Raw genomic sequence first — 18064 nt, forward strand, 5'->3', positions numbered from 1 at the left:
TTTTTAAAATTTTTGTTTTTTTTAAAATTGATGGCGTATTTTTAAGACAGGAATCAAATGAGAGAAAAGAAAAAAGGAAATTGAATTGTTTTGTAAGATTCCAATTAAAAATTAAAGTTTTTTTAATACAGGAATTTATCCCTGTGTGGGCGAATCTATATTCCTAGACTTATCCTCTCTTCCAAGCCCTCTTGATTTAATAACCTACTGTTCACACTACAACTCATATGTGCTCCACATTTCAGATGAAGGAATTATGGCTCTTATTAATGATGCAGACAAGGTTGGATACTTGTACATTTTACATGCCTGGCTTCCATTTGCAAGATTGTAATTAATTTTAGCAGCTAATTACATATCCTCTATCCATGGCCGTGGAAGACTACAGATCTATTTTGTACAATATCATTGAATCTGTTACAAGCAAATTTTAGCCTGGTCATCAGCATGATTTGGAACAGGTTTGCTGTCTGTGGTTAAGCCACAGAAGTTCTACCTGAAATCCAGTTAGCTCCCAAAATGTAGAATGGGAACAAAAATTATGTTGTTATTTCTTCTATTGCTCTATCCCAACTGCAGGGGTATGAACTTGTAGAAACAATAGAAGTGAGGAAATACTATAGCAGAAAAATTCTCTCTGGAATACTTGAGATGAAATCCATACCTGCATCCCTGGAAACAGAATTACAGAATGGTTTGGGTTGGAAGGGATATTAAATACCATTTCCTCCCAACTCTCCTGCCATGGGCAGGGACACCTTCCACTAGTTCCACTTACTTCCTGAATGTGACTTTGGACAATTCCTTGGTCTGTTTGGTGCTTTGACTCAGTTTTACAGATAAGGATTTATGTCTCCCTGGTGCAGAGGGTTGTTTGGATGTTTTTGGGGTTTTTTTTAAATGAATAAGGATTCAGATAGTACAATCTCCACTGTGAGGAAACAGTGAGAGTGAGTTGGGGTTTTCCAGCCTGGAGAAGAGAAGGCTCCAGGGAGACCTTAGAGCTCCTTCCAGCACCTAAAAGGGCTCCAAGAAAGATTGGGAAGGATTCTTTATCAGGGAGCGTAGTCTAGAATGAAGACTTATAGTTTTAAACTGAAGGAGGGTCGATTTATTTAAGATATTAGGAAGAAATTCTTCCCTGTGAAGGTGGTGAGGCCCTGGCTGCCCAGAGAAATTGAGGATGTCTCATTCTTTGAAGTGTTCAAGGCCAGGAGAAGGTTAAGATCCACGCTGCCTTTCCAGTTACACAGAAAATTGAACAAAGCTGAATCTGGGCTTTTTTGAGCTGCACTTAGAACTGCTGGCAAATATATGTAGACTGCAAATGTGGAGGGTAGAAATAAGATAGTGCAGAATGGTGGCAAATAATAAAATTAGTCCTATTAAAAATGTAAGGTGGATATCAGGAAAGTATGCATATGTAACACACCAAAGTCTGTAAATGTTCATTTTACACATGGTAGTAGAAGTTTTATGATTTACCTTGAGAAGCAAAGCACTTATTTTAAAAAATCTGATTTTTCAATGACTTATTAAATGTTGCTTTTCAAGACTACTTACTGTGAACAACTAGAAACTGGCTGCAACTCAAACTGAGTTCTGTGGCTCAGAGAAATCGTTATTGAATAAAAACAAAAAGAGATGAAATGAGAACTAATAGGCCTATAAACATTGAAACATTTGAGATAGTTCTGATAATTTCCCCAGATAAAAAAAAAAATTAATATGCAAGGGTTTAGGAGGTTCAAAAGAGGAAATTACTCTGTAAATAATTTCTGGAGAACGGGGAAATATTAAAAAAATGCTAGACTTCTATGCACTACACAGCTGCTCAACTTTGCACAGCCAAACATTTCTTAAATGAACTCACAGAAACCCTTCTGAGTTCCTGGTAAGAACAATAACACCAGCAAATAAATGAGAACAATACTCTGAAATCCATGAATAGGCTGTAACTTGCTATTGTGAAACACAAGGTCAAGTCAAGATTGGAAAAGGGCATTTTATTGGTTCTGAAAATCAACAGAATTGAAAGGAACCTAGACCATGCATGTTACTTGAAGAAAGGAAAACCTTAGCCCCACGCCATAAATATATTTGCAAATGAAATTTGAGAGCAAACAATGAAAAAAGGCAGAAGCTTTCACAGAAGAAGCAGCTTTTGTGTCATTTGGGTCTCATGAATTTCATGATAAGGTACTTATGTTGAAATCTGAAGTAACTGCAGATTTCTTAATGGACATTTCCAAGAACTTATGCATATGCAAATGAATTTCTTGATAACTAGCAGAATTAAATCTGAATATTTTTCTTTAAAACTCAGAGAGAAGAGGAACCCCAAGAACCTCTAAACCAGTGAGCTTAACTTCAGTTCCTGGCCCAACACAGTAACAAATAATCAAACTATCTGTAAACACTTAGAAGATAACAAAAGGGTGAGTTAGGGCCAAAATAGATCTGTCAATACAAAATTGTGCCAAGCCCTGTAAAATTATACTGTGGGAGTGTAAAAGCCTCACAGATATAGAAAAGCAACAGACATGCTCTGTATTAGATTTGGAAAGTGTTTGACACTTCTGGTATTTTTATCCTGAACAGGATCTAAACAGAACGACTGTGATGTAGATGCATAATTGGTAGAAATACCGTGTTCAGGGTGTGATTATCAGGAGATCACTGTGGCAGGAATGCCCTACTGAACTGGCAGGAACTTATCAGTCTGCAGAGCACAGTGAGTCAGAACAGAAAGCAGAAGATATTCTTATCTGATCTGCAGGTGTCACTATGATGGGTGGGGCTACCAGGAGGACACAGTGGAAGACAGGATTGGCACACAGTCCACAAAATTATCTTGACAACATGGACTGGAGAAAGTATTACACTGCAATTCACTAAGGACAAATGCATATTTTAATCTCAAGGGTTGAATGATTTTTTTTTTTTTTTTTTGTAGATACAGATAAGAAATATAGGCTAGACAGTCACTCTGCAGCAGAGGAACTAGATTATTACTGGTTCACAAGAGGTTTAGAGCCACACAGTTAAACAAAAAGACTCCATCCAGAGTTCCACATCCACTTCTGGTGTCCTCAGCACAGCAAGATCAGTCTGTTGGAGCAAGTCCAGAGAAGTTCGCCAGGATGATTAGAGGGGTGGAGCATCTCTCCTAATAGGAAAGGCCAAGAAAATTGGGGGTTTTCATCCTAGAAAGGAGAAGGCTTTGGGGTGACCTAATTGCAGCCTTCCAGTACCTGAAGGGAGCTGACAAGAAATCTGGAGAGGGAATTTTCACAAACATATGGAGTGACAGAAGAAGAGGAAATGGTTTTAAACTGAAAGAGAGTAGGTTTACATTAGATATTAGGAAAAAAAATTCTTCCTGTGAGGGAGGCAATGTTCTGGCACAGGGTGCCCAGAGAAGCTGTGGCTGCCCCATCCCTGGAAGTGTTCAAGGCCAGGTTGGATGAGGCTTGGAGCAACCTGGGATAGTGCCCATTGCAGAGGATTGGAACAAGAAGATCTTTAAGGTCCTTTCCAACCCAAATTCACTCTGTGATTCAGTGACTCCATGAAAAGACAAGAACTATGAAGAGATATTTCAAGGAGCATGAAGTACTCTGTGCTCTGCCAGACGCGAAACAACATTTCAGTTTTGGCCACAGCTGGTAGGGAAAACTCACTTACTGCTCTGATATGAAGCCGTTTAGATGCCATGCATAGAGGTTTTCATGTTCCCTTAGTTTCTGTTTCTATTCTATTTAAAAGACAGCTGAACAGCACAGTCCAAATTCCATGGCTCAGATTCTATGATAGGGGAGACTTCTCCAATAAAGCATGAGGGGGATTATCAAATTCTATAAGGAAGCTTTAGATTATATTTTAAAAATCCAGTTCAGTGACGTTTATGGCATTTATCACCACTCACAGAATCTGACACTTTCTACGGTGTTTTGTCTGGCCTCACCCCCTTTCCAGAAGGGTGTGAGTCTTCTGTGGCTTCTCTGTCATATCTGTCAGTCCATGTGGACATTTGGACACCTCAGGATATCTCAAACAGTGCTAAATGCCTGTACTCCAGTAACTGAGTTCACAGTCCCCTGACAGTTAAATTTCAGCAATTGCTGAGGGGAAAAAAGAACGTTTCTTGTAGAAGGTGAAGGTGCATGGAAGATCCCACAGAGTTGATTTCACACGGATTTCATGGCTGGGTGTGCCTAGAGATGTGGTCAGGCAGACATTTGGTCAGATCTTTTTCTCAGAGAGTTTTTGCTGCCTTGTGGCTGAAAGAAGGACTCCTTGACAGGGTTTCTTCCAGCCTTGCTCTCAGTGTTGCTGTGGGCAGCACTAAAGGTTTGTGTTGCTTCCTCTCCTGCTTTGGGAATGAGCTAGAGAACTTCAGACTGCTCACTTGCCAGCTGAAATGTAGTGTTAGCTGACTGAGTGCAAAGTCTGTGCCCTGCCATTCATGCTTGTTCTTTTTTGTTTTCCCCTCAGTAGTGCCTCATTGTGTGAGTCTCTGTTTGGGTTGTCTGAGGACGTGTGAACTCTTCTTAACAAAAAGGCAATGAATAGTTATGTGCACTTTGTCATCTGCACTCTTCCCTGAATATCTGCCTGTTACTTGCAGCTCTGTGGCTCCTATTCTGTCTGTCTCCATGCCTGTACATAACTCTTATCTTCTTTCTCTACTTAGCCTAATGTACTTTTCATTTCTTACAATGATCATCCTTTATTTTTCACATGTATCAAAATAACTTATAAAATCATCCCCATTGGGACACCCTCCCTCTCACAAAAATAAATTCTCAGTGCCCAAGGCTAACTAAGACACACCTGGTGACTCTGACCTGCTGAAATTTAACATTTCCTGCTGAAATTAGTCCAGAAGAGGCTGTCAAGTTGATGACAGGGCTGGACATACTCTCCCATGGAGAAAGGCTGGGAGACTTGGAGCAGTTCAGCCTGGAGAAGGGAAGGCTCCAGGGAGAATTTAAACCTTCCTCCAGTGTCTAAAGGGAGCCTACAGGAAGAATGGAGAGGGACTTTGGACAAGAGCATGGAATGACAGGACAAGCCTTAATCTGAAGGAGGGAAGAGTTAGATGGGATATTAGGAACAAATTCTTCCCTGTGAGGGTGGTGAGGGCCTGGCACAGTTTGCCCAGAAAAGCTGTGCATTCCCAACCCCTGGAAGTGTTTAAGGCCAGGCTGGATAGGGCTTGGAAAAACCTGGTCTAGAGGAAGGTGCCCCTGCCCATGGCTGGGGATTGGATCTGGATGATCCTTGAAGTCTCTTCCAACCCAAACCATGCTGTGATTCTCAGATGTGCACATGAACACAAGAACCCTCTTCTCTCTTTGGTTATAGTCTCATCTTTCACAACCCCTGACATGATCTACAGACAACTCCAGTTGTATGTAAACACATCAGTTACTCCAATAATAAATAAATCTTTGGTTTGTGCAATAGTTGCAATTTAGAGATGTCTAATGAGGTGGTTTCTTTGCTGTGATTGAGGCATTCTGGGTTCGAAAAGATATTAAACCGACTTTTCACTAGAGGTTTAATTGCAAAGCAGGTTGACCATATGCCAAAACCCCAATCCTTTAAAATAATCTTTCTCATTTATGTTCTTATCTGAGATTTTTAACACACTGATACTGCATTAGAAAGATATGTCAACAAATGAAAAAATCAGGACAAACTAAAGAGGTGAGATAAATACTTTGCAGATAATGTACCAATGCTTCAATTAGAGGAGTGAATTGACCACTGAGCCATCAAAACTTTTAATTCCCTTGTTGCACCGTCATATTTCACCAGCAAGTGAGAACATCTCTGGTCTCTCTGTTTCCCTTGAATTAAATGCACTGCTCATGAAAAATTCATGAATGTTGAAATCAAGGAGTTTCTGTTGTTTTCCCAGGAAATACCGAGGTGGCAGCAGCAGCAGCAGTGTCACTCCTCCTTCCCCACAGTGGCCACCAGTCTGCCCAGTCTGTCAGCCCAGCTCCTTTTCCACACGAAGCAGAGAAGCCAAGACCATGGTGGTAAGGAGAACCCTGCAGGAAACAAGCCAAGATCCACACCACACAAAGAGTGATAATTACACAAAGTGAGTGGGGATCAAACCTGAACTTTTAAAGATCCAGTTCGATTGGTACTGACCTCCCCTGTCCTTTTGCTGTGGCAATCCAGATCATTTGGAAGTGGATCAGGTCCTGCAGAAGCTGTAAGTCTGGCATGAGCCTGAAAGAACTGGCAAAAAAAGCAGAGAAACCCCCAAAAGAATAATCAACTGTCAGTCAAACTCTGCATCTCCTACACCTCCCTCAGTTCTCAGCTCAAGAAGCTTTACTGCTGAAATCATAAAATTAATTATTACAAAGGATTTTCAGTGTAATACTCCAATCTTGATGTTTGAACAAAAAGCCTTTAGTGTTTTGAATGCATATTTAAAGCAGAAAAGCATACATTTTTAAATAATACCCACAGCAGATGACAAATGTGTCTTGTTATTGTAATAACCTCAGATCTTTAAATTAGGAATTGTGGTTTGAAAGAATAATATTAGAGAGAGGTTTTTCATCTACAAGGAAATAAAGTTGCCTTTCATGGCCCAAGCACACACACGCAGGTGTAATTGCAAATACTGTGTTTGATTCAGTGGTCATTCAAGTAAATTGAGGTTACTGGTGCTTCTGCTATACTGACAATTTGGAGTCCCCAGCCAGCAAACTGCTTGGAGCTGCATGAATGATTGTGTGCAAGCAATAAGCTGCAAGCAATCTGGAAAAGGAAAGGGATGGAAGCAAACTGTGCTCCTCTTACACTTAACAGAGGTGTCAAAGTGTTTGGTGATAATCTGGAATCACAGAGGTAATTTCATGTCTACTTACTGATAGGACTTGGAAAAATTGGTATGAATTTTTAAGCCAGAAAATAGAAGATGTGTGCCCCAAACCCATCCTTGCTTGTTTTCAGGCTGGGATGCCTGACAGAGTAAATTTCACCTAAGTCCCACCTGATGGCTTCGTTCCTGTGCAGTGTCAGACTGAGCTGTGTTTTGGGACTTCATCAGTGTTTGATGTCTTACTCTGCAATTCCACATAAGGTGAACAGCAGCTCAGAGTAGAGGAATTCACTTTTCCAAACTGCCATGTTTCTTCACCATATAATTTAGTTGTGACTTTCTCCATGGCAATAAACCCACCTGGAGACAGTGAAAACTGACCTGGATGTTTTCCTGTACCACCTGCATTAGGTGACCTTCCCTTGGCAGGGGGGTTGAACCAGATGATCTCCAGAGGTCCCTTCCAGCTCTAATTATTCTGTGATTCTGTGATTGCCCATTGGTTTGATATTTCAAGCACAATATTCAGCTGTTAATCAAACCCCACCTTTCTCCTTTAATACCTTACTTTATTTGAGAAAAATCTGACATTAAATGTCAAACAGACACTGTAGGATAGTCTTCTTAATACCACTTATATTTAACTTTTCATCATCTATAATCACACCTTCCCTGTTCTTCTGCATTATCAAGTCAGCATTGATGAAGAGATACTGATTCTCATCTAAACTAAAAAAAGGATTGTGGAAAGATTATTGAATGACCATGACCTGAGATCTCCAATATATGAAAGGCATGCAAAAATGCTTTTTTTTGTTTCATTGATTTACCAAAGTGAGACTTGGACATTTTAAAAAAGGACATTTTTGTGGTGTGGTGGATTTTTACCAGGAACGCTTTCACACTAGTCCATGATATCCCAAGCTAAGCAGTGATAAAGTCATAAAACGGTTTTGATGCATTTTCAGAGATATGTTTTTGCTGAGAGTCTGGTTTTCATAGACTGGAGGTAATACTATTTGAATTAAGGTGATCAAAAACCAGACAAAGAGATACTAAAGTTTGTTGCTGTGTGAGAAAAGGAGACTCAAGAAGCCATGTGAAAAAAAACCACTCCAAAATCACAACTGACTGAGAGTAACTTCATTAAAATATTTTGTCCTTTTAGCTCCATATAGCTACAGTAGGGTTTGAGGTGAAGAAACACACAGAAATCTGGAAACGGAGGCAGCCCTGATTGGACAGTCACCTTCTCAGAGAGTGTTCAAAAATTTATGGCAATGGCATCTGGGGACATGGTTTAGTGCTGAACAGGGTCGGTTTGCTGCATTGATGGTTGGACTTGATAATCTTACAGGTCTTTTTCAACCTTAAGGATTCTCTGATTCCCTGAATACAAAATAAACTAAAGTTGAACTGTCACAGTCCACGTATTGAACAGCCTTTTTTTTTTTTCTGTAATAAAAGGTAGTAATTTTTCTAAGGGTTCTTTTCTTACCCCAAATTTGAGCCAAACCTGCACTCAGCAGTAGCATCAGGCTGGAATCCTCAGACAAGAGACTTATATCACTGATTAATTCCCCCCACCTAACTCCAGATATCTGCAGCGGGACATCTGCCTCAGAGATGGTTCTTGAGGCTCTTAAAACAGTCAGTAAAAAGCTGGTCAACAGAATTTATATTGAACTGAATGCAGGTGCCTATTTAAGGAGATGAATCACATCCTCAAGTCATTGACTACACAAATGAGCTCTCTATTACCTTTGACAGGAACCCAGAGTGATTTCCTCAGATGTGCACTGTAGATACCAACTCCTGAAGATCCTAATTTAGTGTATTTTACAGTCACACTGATTTCTCATTAAAGCCCTTTCTTCCAGTCTAAGCTGTTACAAAACCCATCCAGGCTTCAGATAGGAGCTCGCAGCTCCCCCATGCACAGGATATGAATGACTAATTATTGTTTCATAGACAGAGGAAATTTGGTGTGTAAAATATCTGTTGGAAAAGTCAATGCAGTTGCAGCCATTTATGCCTGCACCAAGTAAAATGTCCAATATTATTATTCAGCAAACACATCCTGTAGCCAGTGCAGACATCAAGATTACCTTGTAAAGCAGCTGTGTTAAAAAAGAACTTTTTCTGACCAGTCATTAAGTCAGTACTAACTCCCCTTAAGTCAATAGGGGCACAACAGTGTAAAATTTATAGGGAGGTGGAAGTTACAAGAATAAATTTCTTTTATGTTTTATAAATTCAAGGTCCTTTTTTTCATGTGAATAGGGAGTATAAACAGACTGATAAAGGAGTGAATAAAAGTGATCTGATTTTATGTTTTCCTGCAGCCTATCAAGTCCAGGTAAATGTAAACAAAACTGTATTTATATAGAATATTTTGGTGGCATTGCATAACTTGAGCAAAAGTGATGAATCAAACCCATGCCTCTTGGCTCCATACTGCAAATTTACACCAGTTGCAACGGGGTTTTTGGCAGCAATATTTTATGGTGATTTACTTATTATTTATAGACACAAAATCTATTTTTTTCATCTTCACCTCTATTTGAAATTATTTAATGTATTATTTTTTCAACTGCATGTCTAGAATCATTAACCTGCATCTTGCACATAGATTATTATGTATATTATTATAAACCTGGTCTAGTGAAAGGTGCACCTGCCCATGGCAGAAGGTGGGACAAAATTATTTTTAAGGTCCCTTCCAACTCAAACCATTCTATGACTCTGTGGTGACCAGTCAGCAGGTGGAATATTAAGTCCTGGAAAGGAGAGTGTTGAAAAGAAGGAAAAAAAATTGAAAACATTTTAAGTTTCATCTAAGCTTGAAATGATAGCTGGCTGACATCCTAGAATCCCTCTGAATGTCTTGGCACGAGTTTTCAAGTCTACAACAGGCTTTGGTTGCTAAGAGCTATGAGAAACAGGTAAAAATTGAGAAAATGCCAAATGAGCAAAATCCTGCATAAAGCAAAAAAAAAAGAGGGAAGGAAAGTGATGGGTTTTCACTGCAGATATTGTAAAAACAACTGAAATGCTGGTGAAAGAATGAAATACAAAAGAGTCAAGCCCCACCACAGGACACAGACAAAGTAAACAATGACTGTGTAAAAGGACAACATGATGTCAATATGTAAGAACAGCCAGAGTTGGTCAGAACAGGATTCACCTTGCTCAGTATTGCCCTGTTCTCACCTGGAACAGAGTCAGTTTTCTTTGTAGTGGCTGGTACAGCGCTGTGCTTTGCACTTAGGATGAGAATAATGTGCATAACACACTGATGATTTAATTGTTCTTTAGAGCTTACACTAAGTCAAGGATTTCTCACTTGTACTGCCCTGCCAGGGAGGAGATTGGGGATGGACAAAAACCTGGGAGGGGACACAGCTGGGACATTTGATCCAAAGTGTAATTCCATACACTTTGGAATGGCATCAGGCTGAACAAAGAAACTCAGAGGAGTTGACCAGTGAGTGGCAATTTCTGCTCAAGAACTGGCTGGGCCTCGGTCAGTAGGTGGAGACAAATTGTGCATAATTTCTTTTATTCTTATTATAATTTGCCCTTCTTTTCCTGTCCTATTAAACTGTTATAACTCAACCTACAGGTTTTACCCTTTTTTTTAAGCTTTTTTTTAGCTTTTTTGTCCACTGGGGAGGAGTAAGTGAACAACTCTGTAGAGTTTTGCTGCCTTCCAGTTGACCAGGAGCGTCCTGTCTTCAACAGTACCATCTTCCCAGAGAAAAAGGATAAACCAAGATCTTTACTAAATGAACTTTCTGTGTGCCACTCCACAGGAGTGTCTTGAGCAATTTAACTTGCTCAGGATAGGATTCAGTGAAAGATTTCGGGGTAAGTACCCACATGTGAGCATTCCATGGAAACCAAGAGCGATGAACTCCATGTGATACAGAAAAACTAGAAAGAATTTAGCTGCAACAGCCAATCTTTTTTAGGATGAGCTCTTTCTCTTTCTAGGCTCCTGTACGTACATGGATCTGATCTCCCCTGAGTGTCACAGGAGCTCTGACATCTCCTCCACCTGTAGACAACTAGAAGCAAAGTTCTAAATTTAGAATCACAGAACCATAGAATGGTTAGGGTTGGAAGGGACCTTAGAGGTTTTCTAATTCCACCCCCCTGCCATGGACCAGACCAGGTTGTTCAAAGCCCCATCCAGCCTGTCTTGACCATCTCCAGGACTGGGGAGTCCACAGCCCCACAGGTGTCTTCACCTGTGGCTCACTCACACATTTAGTAGTTAATGACCATGGGTAATGTATATGCTCATTAATGAGAAATAAGGTTCATGTTTTTCCATTAAGAAGGTTTAATTTTTGTGGTGACTGTGCCTCTCTGAATCACCACTGCTTGCCTGATTCAGGCAATCACTGCTTCACTGATTTCAGGCATGTATGCTCATCCTAAGAACAATAGTTCTAGTCTGAACAAACCTCCCCTACGTGAATATCCAGTCTAAAGATTGGATATTAGGGAACATTTGTTCCTTGAAGGGGTGGTTGGGCATTGGAACAAGTTGCCCAGGGCAGTGGTGAATCACCACCCTTGGAGTTTTCAGAGTGTGTGTAAATGTGGCACTTGAGGACATGGTTTAGTGGTGAACATGAAAGTGCTGGGTTAATGGTTAGACTTGAAGATCTGAGAGGTTTTTCCCAATCTTAATGATTCCATGATTCTACACATTTCATTGGGGTTTTTTAGCAGGAAGCAATTGCTCATTCATTTTTAACAAGGTCCCAGTATTGAGAGGAATGGGTCATCTTCTAAGGGGATGAGATCATAATTTTTGATGAGACATCATTTTTGCATTTTTCTCCCAGAAAACTTCCAACTCCCCTGACCAGGAGAACAAGCTGCTGCTTGAAAGCAAGGCAGCTTTCAGCCCACGGTGCCAGCTCATGCCACTGAATCTGAGCTTTGTGAGCATTTGCTGTCTCATCTAAAGTAATCCTTGAGTTCCCTCAAGAGAAGGGGAGGAGTGCCTGCAGTGTGAGATGCATCTCTGCTCTAGAGACCTATTTTAGGATGGGATATAGGAAGCAGGATCTTGCACATGCTCTGCTTTTAACAACTCAGTCTGTCTGTTTATCCTAGGACTATCATTATGGTCTCTGCTTTATTACATTAACTCAGCAAAAGCACACACATGTGTCAAGTGCTTCAGTGAATAGACTTAAGCACATGATTAACTTTAAGAGTGTGCTTAAGTACTTTGCTAAATCAGGACTTCTATGTTTCCCCTCTCAGTGCATCTGGTCGATTTGCATATATTTTCCATATAAAGAAGTTAATTTTCAGAGCAAAATGAAACTATTTCCTTGCTTGCACATTCGGTGGTACTGCTGCTGTAGCTAACTTAGACAAATTTAGTCCTTCTTCCTTTCCCACAAGTTTCCAGCTGATTGTTCCAACAACTGCAGGCATTGTGCTGGAATGACTCAGATTAGCAACTGTTTGGTGAACTGGATTAAGGAAATATTTAAGATGCCAAATAATCATTCAGTCATTTAATCAGGACAGTTTGAATTGGAAAGGACCTTATAGGTATTCACCTTCTACCAGACCAGGTTGCTCCAAGCCCCATCCAGCCTGAACTTGAAATTTCAAGAAGAAACTGCTTCCAGGGTAGAGGTATCTAAACATTCTCTGGACAGCCTGTGCCAGGGCCTCCTCACCTCCACAGAGAAGAGTTTTTTCCTAATATCTAATCTAACTCTATCCTCCTTCATCTCAATGTCGTTTCCCCTTTTGCTATCACTTCACGCCCTTGTGAAAAGTCCCTCTCCAGCTCTGTTTTATGCTCCTTTCAATAAATATGTATTAATATATACTGTAAGTGTAATTTTGGTGAGTTGTTTTATTCTGGATTAGTTTATGATATGCTGTGAAATCTGGCTGCACAAACAGTCAGTAAAACAAATGCAGTAATATGATCAGATTTGCAATGTGTTTGTCATCAACCAAAGAAATGTACAAGAAACTGTTGATCTGCAGCACTGGGGACTATGATAAATTCAGAAGACACTGACTATATATTGTTCACATGATTTTTTTCCTAAAAAATTTAGGTGTTTCAATTAAAAGAGAAAAAAACAATAGGTCCATTTTCAGGCATGACATTAAACTCACTGAAAGCAAAATATCATGCAAAACAACTTGTAACTATTGTGATTGTTTGAAATTACCTAGAATGAGAAAGAAGTGTGCAAAAAGTCCAGCTTAAAGCCAAATTAACTCTAATGTTAGAAAATTATTTTTCTGGTTTAGATGAGCCCGTTTTCCCTTAATAATAATCTTCTTTTGCCAGCAAAGACAGAAGAGCAAGAAATGAGCATTGTTAAAAGTTAGTTTTGATCCCAGGAGATATGTGACAATACAAAAAGCATTAATCATCACAGAAAAAGAGGAGCACTCAGTACCAGAACAGTCTCTCCGCTGCATTCTGCTGGGTCTGTTGGATCAACAAAATATTCTTGTATTGGAACATTTTGGGAAAGCTGTATATATTTAAAGACCTGGCATTATCTGTTGTCTTTGTAGTACTAAAAGGACAATATGCAGCTCTGAGTAGTTTTAGTCCCTTGGACTATGGTTTCATCCAACCATAAACTGTTAAAAACAATCTAGCAGACAAATCTGTGCTGCTTTTAATAAGAACAATTATCCTTGTGGAATTTCTTTTCTGTCAAAAAGAAAATTCGTAAGATTAAATGTGAGGCTGCCAAGAAAAAATTGTTGTCCAGTTCTATTGGTGAGTTCTAGTAATTAGTGTGTAATCTAATAGCCTATTACTGCTAAATGTTTTACCAATGAAAAACCAAGAACCTCTTCTTCTGTGACACATGAACTTACTCTATGGCCTCAGGTAGATGAGGCTTGAAACTCAGAATATTGGTATACAGCTATTATATTTCAGTTCTATTGAATTATATATATTTAATTATTAACTTAGTTGTTTAATTTAATATATTTTAATTCTGGAAAATATTTGAAAGGACATTATTAAACATGATTCCCTCAGGAATCTGTGTTATGGACTAGGAAATGTGTTTCTCCATTCCCTGTCCCAGATATTTAGCTGAATTTGACTTGTATTCTTACATTGAAAAAGGTACTTATGCCAAAAATGTAAAACCTGAGTATCTTTTCAGAAATTTGAATTCCAGAGTCAGCCCTTTAAGTTTTCATTTAACACATTCTGTATCTCAAAAATTCTGAATGATTTTATCCCCCCAAAAAAGTTGACAAAACATTTAGTAACTGGCTGAGAAAACACAGCTTTGCACATTATTAACAGATTATAGCAAGTAAAACCTGAGAATATTCCCATCTACTTATTATTGCTCAGCTGAACGTGGTGCAGATGATTTTAGCTGTTACTTTTAATCAATGTTCTTAATGATCAGTTATTGTATTGTAATTCATGTCAGAGCTTGATCTGCAGTTTGAGACTTTTGTACGCAACACTGTGCAATGTAACACAAAATTCTTGCTCTCATAATTCAGAGTCTAAAGAGAAATTATGCCTGAAAAAGGAGGCAAATTGATTAAACAATATATTCTTTCTGTGTGCTTTCCAAGCAAGTAGATAATCAGATAATGGACAAAATAGTTTAAGCCTCAATTAATGTCCACAAAACCATTTTAGACAAAGCTTACCAAAGAAAATCTTGAAAGGTTTTTCTGCTCTTTTCTTCAAACAACACTTTGATAGCTCATGATACAGAAAAAAAAATAAATTGATTTGAACAGAAATAGTTTGGCTTCTTTATTTGAGAGTGCGGTCAAGTGGATTAGTCATTGTTACAGAATTAACATTTATGAGCCATTGCCTACAATAAATCAAGGTTTAGGTATAAACAGCTGCCTTGGTTTATCAGTTATCATTGTTTGATACTTATGGGCAACCATTGTTCACACTTGCAAACTGGAGGAAAATAAATTACAAAGCTGGATATTATCCCTATTAATGTATCTTATGAGATGATTAAGCTCACAGTGTTACTGACTAAATCTCCCTGGATTTTTAATTTTTGTGCACAGCATGCAGAATTTATCCCCTTTACTGGATTAATTACCTCTGGCTATGTTTACACTGACATAATTATGAGATGATAGAAGAATAAAAAACAGTGTCAATTACTTCCAAAGACAATGAAGTTAATTTACGTGGATAATGGAAAAGGTGATTGAAAGATACATTGTTCAGGAAAACAGTTGGCACAGGCACCTTGAGCCCTAAATGGGTTATCTTTTGTAAATCCTTGAGTCATAGCAAGCAAACCAAGTTAGCACATCATTGTTCAGTTCAGCTCAATTAGTGTCAAAGTAATTGGGAAGAATATGCTTTCCATGCAGCAACATGCCATGCAAGCTGATACGAACTCCCAGCTCCACATCTCACCATCATCAGAGAAAGAATCAGAGAGGTACAGATATGGAATCATGGAATCACTGAGGCTGGAAAAGGTCTCTAAATCCAGTCATTAATTTAGCATTGCCAGGTCCACCACTAAACCATGTGCCAAAGTACTGCATCTACACATTTATTGAATGCTTCCAGGGGTGGTGACTCCAACACTTCTTTGGGCAGCCTGTTCCAGTGTTTCACCATCCTTGCAGTGAAGAAATCTTTCCTAATATCCAGTCTAAACATTCCCTGGGGCAACCTGAGGCCATTTCCTCTCGTCCTGTTGCTTGTTACCTGGAAGAAGAACTGTGAAAAGGAAGGCAAAACCCTGACCTCGTGTGAATCAGTTGAGTGAAAATTGATGTGTTTTCATTCCTCCCACAAAGCAGAATTCCTTTGAGTTTCTCTGAGACTTCCTGATGGCAGCAAAGTCATGCAACTGTGGGACCTCTACTTTTATAGCTGAAAAAACATCAAGGAGTTCTTTAGTGAAGTATGAAAAATATAAGTGAAAAGAAGAGTTTCAGCTGGAACATCCCGTGCTACCGTGCATTTTGGCCAGATGCAGAGCAGGCAGATCAGAGAGGCAAGGCAGGTCAGAAAAATACACTGGTCAAAAATTCAGTCGGAATGTTGTGCAGATGTTGCACATTTATTGAAAAAATAATATTTTCCTGATCAATTCTATCTTCATCCTCTTGCCTTGTGGCTTTTCCTGCTAGTTTATACCTGGTGACCTGGCGGGAAAATCTTGGGGAATATTTTATTACTCATATGAAATGTGTAGTTGTCTCAGGCAAAGTGAAAAGGGGATTCCAGGGAAGGGCAACAAAGCTGGTGAAGAGTCCTGAGAAGAAGCCATAGAAGAGTGACTGAGAGAGCTGGAAGTGTTTAACCTGGAGAAAAGGAGGCTCAGGGAAGACCTCACACCCTCTACATCACCCTGAAAGGTGATTTGAGCCAGGTGGGACTCAGCCTCTTCTACCAGGAAATTAATGACAGGGCAGAAGGAAACTCCTCAGGCTGTTCTAGGGGAGGTTCAGTTGGACATCAGGAAGAATTTCTTCCTGGAAAGAGTGGTCAGGTATTGGAAAGGGCAGAGTTCACATCCCTGGTGGTGCTCAGGAAACAACTGGATGTGGCATTCAGTGTACTGGTCTAGTTAACAAAGGTGGTGGTTGGTCAAAGGTTGGACTCTGTGACCCTGGAGGTCTTTTCCATCTTAACAGCTCTGTGATTCTGTGAAAATAAAAGACCTAAGATTATTTCATTTCATCCTGTTTATGTAGATGACTATTCTCACCTTGAAGGCTACTTGATTTTTAATTTGCTGCAAAGAATCAGTCTGCCCATCATCCTCCTGCTTGTCTGGAAAACACTGTTATTCTGAAGAAATCTAATTTCAGACAGCATTAGGTTGCTAAAGATACTTATGTCTGCTTGTCAAGTTACACAGCACTGCTACAGGTTGCTATTTAATTTTGAATATTCCTTTCCTTTGTACAGATGACCGAGGAGAGATAAATACAACCTGGCACCAGAATTCTGTGCTTACAGGTTGTCATTATCAGGGCTTGTGTGCTGCAGGTTCATAACACATGGAGGAAAATTCAGAGGAGGGACAGTACTGAAGACAGGAGGTGTGAGTTACCACAGAAGTCAAAGTTCCTTCCTCTTTAGAGAATTGGTATCCACAGGGTCTGGTGGAGACTGATAAAACAGAGAGACACAACAGAAACAGAACATTAATAAAATGAAGCAGAAGCACCCCAGGCTGTGGCATGCAGGGAACCTGGGTAGTGTGAACCCAAGAGCTCCAGAAGGGAGATATTCATGTCACCAGGGCTAATCATAAATCTTGGGCTAATTATGGAAACTAACGCCTCTACAAAGCACTATTCAGTTCAACATGGACATACTATTTTACTTAAATATCTTTACAACTTACCTTGCATCTACCTTGAAGGTTTTTTTTTTTGAGACTGGCCTTTCATTTTTGGAAGCTTCACTTCTTGAGGCTTAGATTCAGTCTTTCCTTCACAGATGAAAAATTATACTCTGTCACCTTACACTGTTAAGTGAAAACAACAATTTAATGTGTTCCTAACCACACATTTGAAAAGTCACAAACATATCTGTTTTTTACAAGAAACATTTTGCACAAGTGTTGCCCCACTCTCATGTTCTTACACAGAGTTTGTCTAAAAGATGAGATGCCCAAGGAGGGATCAGGCAGGTAAATACTGATGCCAGGATTTGAGTTCCATAGAGTATTTCAGAGTGGTAAATCTTCAGCCCAAGTACATGCCACAATTAATAAATTTATAATTACCACAGCCAGTGCTGTAACAGTGGAGCTAAAGTTAAGAGGATGCACTTTGATGAGCATAAACCTCCAGCTTAGCACAGAGCACAGAATTTCAGACAGCCAAGAACAGGCATAAATCAAGAATGGAAGAAATAATTATTCCCTGAAATAAACAAATAAACAAGAACAGTGCAAGACCCCTGCCAACTTGGAAGTGGAAATACTGACAGGACTGGAATGAGGTAAACATCTCTATAGACTAATACAAACCCAATCTCCGAGCTTTCTGCATTTTAGCTACAAAATAAAACCAGGACTTAGTTATATTAAAAGAGTTTGCCATATATTTTATACCATGCATTAAGAAAAGCTTTCACTGGAGGTTTTAAACAGCATATTATGAAGTATTGAAATCACTCATATCAATTGGCTGTGGTATAATTGAGCTCTA

The sequence above is a fragment of the Taeniopygia guttata genome, chromosome 2 (genome assembly GCF_048771995.1).
Source record: "Taeniopygia guttata chromosome 2, bTaeGut7.mat, whole genome shotgun sequence".
NCBI lineage: Eukaryota > Metazoa > Chordata > Aves > Passeriformes > Estrildidae > Taeniopygia > Taeniopygia guttata.